The sequence below is a fragment of the Peromyscus maniculatus genome, chromosome 22 (assembly GCF_049852395.1).
Source record: "Peromyscus maniculatus bairdii isolate BWxNUB_F1_BW_parent chromosome 22, HU_Pman_BW_mat_3.1, whole genome shotgun sequence".
NCBI classification, from domain to species: Eukaryota; Metazoa; Chordata; class Mammalia; order Rodentia; family Cricetidae; genus Peromyscus; species Peromyscus maniculatus.
Genome location: NC_134873.1, coordinates 33,176,765 through 33,186,883, shown reverse-complemented (window position 1 = coordinate 33,186,883; position 10,119 = coordinate 33,176,765). Strand labels below are relative to the sequence as shown.

The 10,119-nt window shown below is 47.5% G+C and overlaps 1 long non-coding RNA gene across 1 annotated transcript; it reads left to right on the top strand.

Moving 5' to 3' along the window:
* Nucleotides 1-937: 937 nt before the first annotated feature.
* Nucleotides 938-9,269, top strand: LOC121825090 (uncharacterized). Its single transcript, XR_006067179.2, has 3 exons — nt 938-1,771; nt 3,659-3,896; nt 8,595-9,269. It is a non-coding gene; the product is annotated as an uncharacterized LOC121825090 (long non-coding RNA).
* Nucleotides 9,270-10,119: the final 850 nt, after the last annotated feature.

Here is a 10,119-nt window from a genome sequence, read left to right as displayed (position 1 = left end):
TCCCTCTGGGCGGCTTGTTGAGCATGTGATCTGAGTGAACTGTGATGGGTTCTTCCAAAGGGGAGGTGTTGAGGAATGATGGGAACCTTTTGTTTGTTTGAGTCGGGTTTTGTTTATTTTGTTGTTTGTTTGGTTTATGACAGGTGCTAGCCTTTAACTCATTATACAAATTCACCTGCCTCTGTCCCTCAGTTGTTGGGACTGAAGGCATGTGCCACCATGCCCAGCTGGTCAAAACTTTTGTCCTGACCCATTAAGCCTTCCCTTGGCTCTCTCTCCACGTCCCTGCCCCGGTCTCCTTTCCTTGTTGAGCTTTACTACGCCACTCCGTCAATGTGCTCTTCCTTTGCGACACTTAATGTTTAAGATGTGCTGTGGAGGACCACTCCTCTCATCCTCTTCTTCTGTCCTGGGACTGGTTCTCCCTCCCTGTGTCTTTCTACAAACAATTTCAGTGGTGGCTTGGGGATTCCTTATCCAAAAATGGCTTGGATTTAAATCGCCTTTGGTGTGGAGATTATTTGGACAGAAAACCAGCTTCACAAAGCCACGGTTTCAGTCCCCAAATGCCACCTCTCTCCATTCCTGTACCTTTACCCTTCCTCTCCAGAGGCTTCTCAGCATTTTTATGCAACTGTGAGACTCCGGTTTCCTTTTAGATCTGCTGCTTCCGGCTGCCCTGCACAGTGGTGGTTTCTAGATAAATACCGATTTTTTTTTTCCAGAAACAAAGAAATGAGGGCTAGTGACTGTCGAAAAAGGAAAGCAGATAGGAGACAGGCCTTCAGGGTGGTGATAACAGAAAGTCACGGGCAAGATGCTGATGAGTTTGCTTTGGCCTGTGTGGTCTTGGGTGTAGACATTTGATAGGAGATAACGCAATCAGATGCCTGGGAAGAGGTCACATCGGGACTCAGGAAACACACAGTCAAGATCAATATGGTGGCTGGGGTGATTTCCCCTCACCATACCTCTGTTTAACCACAGTGCCTTCCAAGGGCCTTCCTCTTAATGCTCTCCGCACTCAAGTAACTAGATGTGGCGGCAGCCACGTCTCCCAGCAGGACTAGCGCCTCAGGAAGGCAGAGAGGAAGAAAGGAGCAAGCTCGTGTGTTTTTCACATGAGGATGAACTTTGGTATCTTGTGTAACAGCATATGGTTTCAAAGCACAAGCATGTTGGGTTAGACCAAGGCTTGATAGACTCCATAAGAAAGAAGAAACTGGGAAGGGAGACAGCAGAGGCAGGAGAGCTTCGAGTGGGAGAACCTCACGGACTTCCATAGAGAAGGTCCCAGCAAGCAGAGGAGCCCAGAGGACTGGGCAGGTGGCTTCCAGATGGATGGATCCTAAAACAGCCTGAAGGAACCGCTGGCACAAAGCTAAGAGACTCCCAGAATGGGACTAGCCTTCGATCATTTCAAGTTCCTGATGACCCGGAAGTCTTAAAGAAGACGGAACATCATAACCCATGGTCCAAAGACATGGAAAGCGGGTAAAAGAGAGATACCCAGAAACAGCCTGCACACAAGACCATCCATCGACAATCGGCAGCTTGACAACCTTCCCAATTCTGCCTGTAAGAGCTGCCATTCCCCCAAGCACAGAGCTGCGGCTGTGGGTTCAGCCTGTGCTGCCCTTCCCACAGACACAGCAAGGAGGATCCCTGCCCATGGCCTGCTTTCAGGTTCAACATCTACCAGAATAAAAACATTAACTGTCATAAAGACCATAGGCACCTCATCACTCTTGACTGGCAGCCAGCACCAACGGTGAGTCATTTCTGGTGGTGGGAATGACGCCCCACCCCTGAAACAGAATCTACACCCAACTCCCCGACCCTACAAGTATCTCCTTCTATGAGACCTGGCAGGTATGACTAAGGATCCTAACATAAGGCTTATTCTGGGTTATCAGTAGGGACCCTGAAGGCTCCCCTGGGTGTCCATCTAAAAGAAGGGGTGGGGAGGTTGTCAGGTGAGGCCAAGGAAGAAATAACATGGCTGTGGAGGAAGAGCCTGGAACAACCCAGCCACAAGCCAAGGAGTGACAGCTGCCACCAGAAGGTGGAGGAGTCTGGGAAGGAGGAGTCTCACAAAGAGCCTCCTGACAGCATGCAGGTCTTGATACCCCGACTTCAGGACTACTGGCACCTGCTACAGACTGTGTGTTTAGAACAGAATAACCAATCATCTGTGGGCTCTAGCCACCACGATAGATAATCAATTAAGACAGCAATGAGAACTTAACAAGTCTTTTGTTTGTTTGTTTGTTTGTTTGTTTGTTTTTTTAAGGGTAGGGTCTCATGTAGCCCAGGCTAGCCTCAAACTTTCTAAACAATGAAGGATGACCATGAACTCCAGCCTCACCCTCCAGCCTCTCTAACTCTCAGTTGCTGCAATCACCATAATGTACCACCACGCCCAGTTTTTGTGGTACTTAACATTGACTCCGGGACAATGGTTCTCAACCTGTGGGCCACAACCCCCTTGGGAGTCAATGGACCCTCTCACAGGGGTCACCCAAGACCATCAGAAAACACGGATCTTATGTTTCATATATGATTCATAACCGTAGCAAAATTACAGTTTTGAAGTAGCAGTGAAAAATAATTTCACAGTTGGGGGTCACCACAACGTGAGGACTGTATTAAAGGGCTGTAGCGTTAGGAAAGATGAGAACCACTGTTCTAGGACTTTCTGCATGTTAGAAAAGTACTCTACCGACCAAGCCACATGCCAGCCTTCACAAGGTATCCTTAAGTGTCTGCTCTCATGACCAACAATAGGCGGCCTCTTCCACCACTGGGCCAACGACATGGACACCAAAGCAGACTGCTTCCTCGGGCAAGGAAAGACTGTAGTCCTTGTAAGGAAGTCCATCGAGTTTGAATAAAACCCCAGACCAGTGGATGAGAGTCAGGAAAAGATTCTCATCATGCCTCAGTGCTATAGTGGTGGAAGTCATGGACGTCTGTTTTTATTCATCCTATTTTTTTTTAACTTTTTTAAAATGATTTATTTATTTTTATTTTACATGCATTGGTGTTTTGTCTGCATGTATGTCTGTGTGAGGGTGTTTGATCCACTGGAACTGGAGTTACAGACAGTTGTGAGCTGCCATGTGAGTACTGGGAATTCAACCTGGGACCTCTGGAAGAGCAGCCAGTACTCTTCACCGCTGAGCCATCTCTCAAGCCCCCTCATCCTCTCTTTTAATTGTCTGTTCTTTTGGGGTTTTTTTTGGGGGGGTTCAACAGAGCCCCAAATGTGCATCCAACATCAAACGCTAAAATGTGAGGTTACCATTCCTTCCATGAGCCAAACACTCTGGGGAGGCTTGGCTTGGGTCATTACTTTCCCAAGGATGGAATCAAGCTTGTCTGTTTCTTAGAGAGGGAAAACTTAATTCAAGGAATGTGCTCAAAGGGAAAGTCTGCAGGAAACACATGGGAGAGAAGCAAGTGCTTTGGACATCTCCCTCCCCCGAAGCCACCACCACCCCACCCCATCATTGCAAACTGTCCGGCCAGACAGCTCTTCCCAGGGGTGGCCTTTTTATAAGACTTTTGTTGTTGTTGTTGTTGTTGTTGTTGTTGTTGTTGTTGTTTTAAAATCTGGCCCTAAAGGACTGTTTACAAATGTCAATCCTGACCTTAGGAATCCTGAAGGACCCAGGCCAACACTGTGGTGTCTGGACACAGGACAAGGTTGAAGAGAAAGCAAAGAATGAGACCCAGCCCGCACAGTGGTGAGGCCAGAACAAGCAGAAACAGGAATTCCACCTCCCATGGGCACTTTAAAAGGAAGGGGGCAGCCACACGGTCTCACTGCCTACTTCACGATGGCAGCGCCACTGTTCAGGACAGCAGGAGTGTGGACGTGGAAATGAAACATGGTGAGTGTGAACATCTCAGGCAAACAAAGGACTAATTACTAGATGCATTGACTTGGGCATGGAAACCGCTCCCGGGCCTGCCTGCTTCCCTGCAATTTCCTGCAGAAGGACTAAAGCTGGAAGGAGGAGTTTTAAATAGTGAAACATTTTTTTTAATGTGAAGAAACACATGCACTTGGTAACATTTCATACCCATGATGCCTCACTGGCCAGTGTGCAGGCAACCACCACGACCCAGGAACATGGGTCAGAATCTACACCCATACGTGGTTCCGTTACACTCTACTTGTTAAACAGCACCCTTTAAAATAGTAGTGTTCTTAAAAACTGATGGAAAGGAGCACGTCATGCATGACAGAAAGATATCATAATGATGAACCACACACCCCATGGTGGGCCCACGAGATTAGACGTCTATGACCTCATCGGGCAGTGGTCCTCAACCTTCCTGACACTGTGACCCTTTAATACAGTTCCTCATGCTATGGTGACCTCCCCCAACCATAACATTATTTCCATTGCTACTTTATAACTGTCATTTTGCTACTGTGATGAATCGTAACGTAAATGTCTGTGTTTTCCAATGGTGTTAGGCAACCCCTGGAAAAGGGGTCATGGCCCACCAATTGAGAACCACTGTCATAGGGTCTCAGTTTACAAACGTGTACTCTGTGATGCTTTCAAAGTAACGCAGCCGTCTAAAGACACACACACCTCAGAAGAAGCACCCAGGGCCCTTGAAGCCTGACCATCTTCCACATCGGCAGGGAGACCCCTGAAGAAACCCAGAGGTACAGAGAGGCCGAGTGACAGGGCACACCTGGAAATCTCAGCCTCTGCTGGGCAACCCCACACTGAACAGACCAAAGAGACCCTTCCCAGCCTGCTGTGGGATGGGGAATCAACAAATGCAGAAGAAGAGAAAGGGGAAAGAGAGGGAGGGAGGGAGGGAGGGAGGGAGGGAGGGAGGGAGGGAGGGAGGGAGGGAGGGAGGAAAAGAGGGGTTAGGAAGGAAAGAAGGGATGAGGAGAAAGTGAGAGAGGGTGAGGAGAGAGAGGGGGAAGACTGAATGGGCCCGAGGTGGCCATCCTGCATTACAGAACAGGACTCCCTCATGGAAGAACAGGGTCACATTTACTTAGAAGTGAGGTAGGTGCCATTACAGTGAGGATGGAGCCTGGGGTGGTAGCCAGAAAAACCCTCCAGGTTGGACAACACAGAAAGCATACCCCAGAGTGTGATCCGGGCAGCCAGAGAAGGTACTGTTCAAATCTATATACCCCCAAATACTTTGTTTTCCCCAAAGGGGAAAAATGGTCAAGAGGCTGAAAGAATCTACCCAATAAGTCAAATGTCAGCTCTGGAGCTGGTGTCTGGACCCAGGCAGTTTTCAGACCAAGAATGGACTGACTGGGGAGAGGGAGTCCCCAGAGGACCGATCCCCTAGACTACGGTCAGGGTGGACATCAATGGTTTCCGTAAGTCTTCCACAGACACCCACAGTCATGAAGTCGGTGATGGCATGCTGAGGAGCTGGATGCTGCAGACAGTCTGAGGACTGCTGGGTACAGGAGCTGAACCAACACAGGATAGCCGGAGACCGGAGGCGTTACGGGGCGTCACTGATAACAGAGTCCTCTGGTCAGGAAGGAGTATGTGGGGAATGGCTTAAAGAAAGAAGGGGCTAAGTCTGACTCAGAGTGTCTCCCCTTGGTCCACAGACCCACAGGGGACATTCCCTCGGCCCCAAATGTATACCTCAGTGGTACTTGGGGATGTGTCAGATTGCAAGAGCCGAGGCCTTGGGGTAGGTGGTAAGATGCTGTTGGTTGTTTTGTACTCTTTTGGGGGACCCACCACCCAACTCCCAAATAAATCGTACATGGAGGCTTTAGCCTGGCCTTAGCTCGTCTGGTAACTTGCCAGCTTTTCTTAACTTTAAATTATCCCATCTATCTTTTGCCTCTGGGCTTTTACCTTTCTCTATTTCTGTGTATCTTTCTTTCTTACTCCGTTGCTGGTTGTGTGGCTGGGTGGCTTAGTGGCTGGTCCCTGACGTCCTCATCCTTCCTCTCTTGTTCCTTCTTCCTTCTCCCAGATTCCTCCTTCTATATACTCTCCCCTGCCAGCCCCGCCTATCCTTTCTCCTGCCTCGCTATTGGCTGTTCAGCTCTTTATTAGCCCACCAGGTGTTTTAGGCAGGCACAGTAACACAGCTTCACAGAGTTAAACAAATACAACATAAACAAAAGCAACACACCTTAAAATAATATTCTCCTACAAAAGAAGAAACCAAGTGGGAAAAAAAATCAAGCCTCTGAAATGCTCCCACCTCCTCTGCCCCACCTGACCCCACCAACAACAACCAGATACACACACTGTGATAGATGATACTGATTGTAAACAGAATCTAGGATCACCTTGTCTCTGAGGGAGCTTCTAGATTAGATTATTTAGATGGGAAGACCCAACCTAAATGTGGGCAGCTCCATTCATGGGATAGGATCTCAGACTGAACAGAGAGGAAGTGAGCCAAGTACCAGCATACATCTCTCTGCTTCCTGTCTGTGGATGCCATGTGACCAGCTCCCAGTCCCCACCCTGACCGACTATGTTTCAAAGTAAAACCTACCCCAAGTCGTTTTAGGATGGGTATTCTGTAACAGAAATGAGACAAATAACTAAAACATGCATCAAGGTAGGAAATCACAACACCAGCAAACCCCAGAAGAGAATATTAGCTACCTAGAGGTTCAACAGACAGCTAGTCTAAAGGAATCAGTGAGCTCCAGGTTCAGTGAGAGACACGCCTCTCACTGTGAGCCAAGCGGGAAGGCTGATCATAGAGGCAGCTGAGGCGGCCAGATCTGCAGTGTGCCTACACAGCCGTGGGCAGAGTCAAAGGGAAGCTGAGGCCGTGGAAGGTTGTCTTCAAGACAGAAACATACAGTGTATAACTGAGAACCTAGAAGGTCTAAAACAGCGGTTTAACGACCCTTTCACAGAAGTCGCCTAACACCACCAGAAAACAGATATTTACATTACAATCCACACCAGTAGCAAAATTACAGTTTCAAAGTAGCAATGGAAATAATTTTATGGTTGGGGGTCACCACAGCATGAGGGACTGGGTCACAGCATTAGGAAAGTTGAGAACCACTGGTCTAAAAAAAATGTACTATCTCTTCTATGGTATATTAGTGTCTTAGTCAGGGTTTCTATTGCTGTGATAAAACATCACAACCAAAAGCAACTTGGGGAGGAGAGTGTTTAATTGATTTTACAAGAAGATTTTCAAATCAGTGGATCAAAAAATAATATGATTTAAATCATTAAGGCTACAGACAAATATTTAAAAATAGATAATCAGTAATAATCACCACATGCAAAAGAGAGGGGACAGGCAGGTAGGTACTAAAATTTTTGTTTTGTTTTATTTTGTTTTTTTTTTTTTCAAGACAGGGTTTCTCTGTGTAGTCCTGGCTGTCCTGGATCTCGCTCTGTAGACCAGGCTGTCCTTGAACTCAGAGACCCACCTGCCTCTGCCTCCCTAGTGCTGGCATAAAAGGCGTGTGCCACCATGCCCAGCTCAGACACTAAATTCTTCGATTTCCAAATGAAGATTTCAAACACATCAACACTGTAAAGCAGGAATAATTCTAGGGAAGTGATGGTACCTCCTAGAAGAATCTAACGCAAATGTGCTTACCTTTGTGATTCTCAGGACGGGATGCCCACTTGTTTTTATTTGGTTCCCTTCATTTTTTTTTTTAAAGTGCGTATTAGTTTAAAAAACATTTTTTTTAAAACCACCATCAATTTTTCTGTTAGGGAAGAAACAACTGAAGGGTGGTGTTTATGGGAAATGTTCAGAAGCTTATTAATAGATGTCAGGAACAAAGCATGGCTCTGGAAATAATGAACATTTAAATTCTGAAATGCCTCAAAGTTTTTCTCAATTTGCAAATCTCCCCTGAAAGTGTTCCTCCAAGTCCGACTTCTCAGACGCACTACTAACTTCAAATTATAAAAATCTTACCTGTAATTGGAGCCAGCTGCAACCTTTCTTGACAAGGAGTAATTGCCGATAATGATTTAAGTGCTGCGAATCCGTGCGCCACGATTGTTTTAAATGGGGAACCCTCTTCACGGCTTTCTCCGAAAAGAACTGCTAATCTCTGCTGCTGACTTATCAAATCCTTCAGTCAGCTGTTTGCCATCATTTTTCACGAGCTGATAACGAGTTTATTAGAGTCATAATTGTGCAGGTGGGAAGAGCAAAGGTCTCATTTGATGGCACCGGAATTCCAGCTAACATTTTTTACATGGGAAAAGTTGGCACAAGCCTTGGGCTGGGCTAAGCAGAGGAGGACAACAGAGGCCCTGCTTTCGGTGGGTGGTTTCCACCCCCACCCCCACCCCCACCCCCACCCCCACCCCCACGGGAAAGGGAAGGTGAGCATTTGTTGAACATGACCAACTCTGAGTTAGCGCAGCCAACCCAGAGGCTAGAAGGTTGTCATTTCTGCCTGCTACCTACCCCAGGGACTGAAGACCACTTCAGAAGTGGAGCTACCCTTCATGACCTGTCTCCTGATACCTACCCCACTCCCGACCCCCACCGCTCCACACTCCTCCCAGCATGGTGTCTTTCTCTTCTTCTACGTGACCTCACTTCCGTTTATCTACATCCTCCAGGGACATTCCTGGCCCGGCCTCTGGTCACAAGAAGAGCGGTTTGGCAGCATAAAAGCCAAAGCTAGTGGGACCCCTGATGTTCTGATGCTGCCTCTAAGCATTTAATCCAGCAAAAGTAAGAACAGAGCACGTGCAGACTTTTAGCGTGGATTCTAAACTTGAGAACATTCTGGGGTGGGGGCACCCACGGGTTGCAGTGGAATCCCTGGGCATCTGGGTTCACCGCAGGGACAATGACATTCGAGGGTGTGATCTCCAGCCGTTGGCTCAAGGGCTGTCAACCTCGGACGTTTGAAAATGGGAATCCCAGGACCTGCCTCATCTGTTCAGCTGGATTTAAAGACCTCCACTCTAAACCACCTGGCCCGGCGCCCAGCAATTCGTAAATACCTGATAAGTGATACATAGCAATGGCAGTAATAACAATAATGACCACAGTCATTACTCTAAACCATAAAATTCAGGCTGCAGAGGAAGATGGACTTTGGGGGAATTAAATGAGAAACAAGACAGGAGCTATCCCTGTTCTGTCTGGGGACTGCATGCACAAGAGACGTTTAATTACTGAAGTTCAACATTAATGATGATTATTCCAAATGGTGGAACAAGGATGGTTTTCTTTCCCTTCTTTTTGTAAAGATTTCTGAAATTCGAAGGCCATTTCTGAAAACCAGACTGCTGTTTTAGATTACTTCAATTCGTACAACTCTTAAAACGCGAAATAACACGTAGCCCAACATTGCCGCTGCACCAATAAAGAGCGAATACCAGACCCCCCCAAAAAAGGAGAGCTGACCCCCTAATTCTAAACCCTACTCCCCATGCTCTTACACTCTCCATGCTCTTGCAACCCCCCTTAACACCCACCACCACACACACACACACACACACACACACACACAAGTGCACACAGCTTGCAGAAGACAAGCATCAGAAACCAGGTTCCCTGAGGTTCATGGTGCAATTGTACCCGGGCATCTCCTAGCATAAGACCCGCCTTGGTTTTCCTCTACTCCAGATGCATGGCACAGTGCCTAAAACATAGTATGAACTTGATAAATGTTGGTTGATTGAATGCACGTAAGGATACTAGCCGTCTATACACCAGAACAATTGTCTGCTCCCATGAGAGTTAGGAGAGCCACCGGGACAGCAGAGACCTAGAGAACACATCCAGTACAGTCCGTGAGCCCCAACTGAGTATGACTTGGGAAAGAGGCGGTGCCATTTTTGGCAAAGTCAAGAGTCTAAGTGATACGAAGTGAGAAGTGAGGAAGAAGTAAGCAACAATGAGATCCATTCTCCCACTGGCTTGTGGGTCAGTGCGAGAGGCCAGCTATGGGGGCGTGGTTTAAGATAAATGGCTGAGAGATGGCTTAATGGGTCTCTCTTTCCAGGTGACACTTGCATTTCTGTCACTGGGCCTCGGCCTGTGCCCCTCAGCTCTGGGGGAGCAGCAGGCAATTCAGGTTGGTCATCAGGCAGAATTCTCAGTCTGGGAGTGCCTGTAGGCCTCCATAAATCA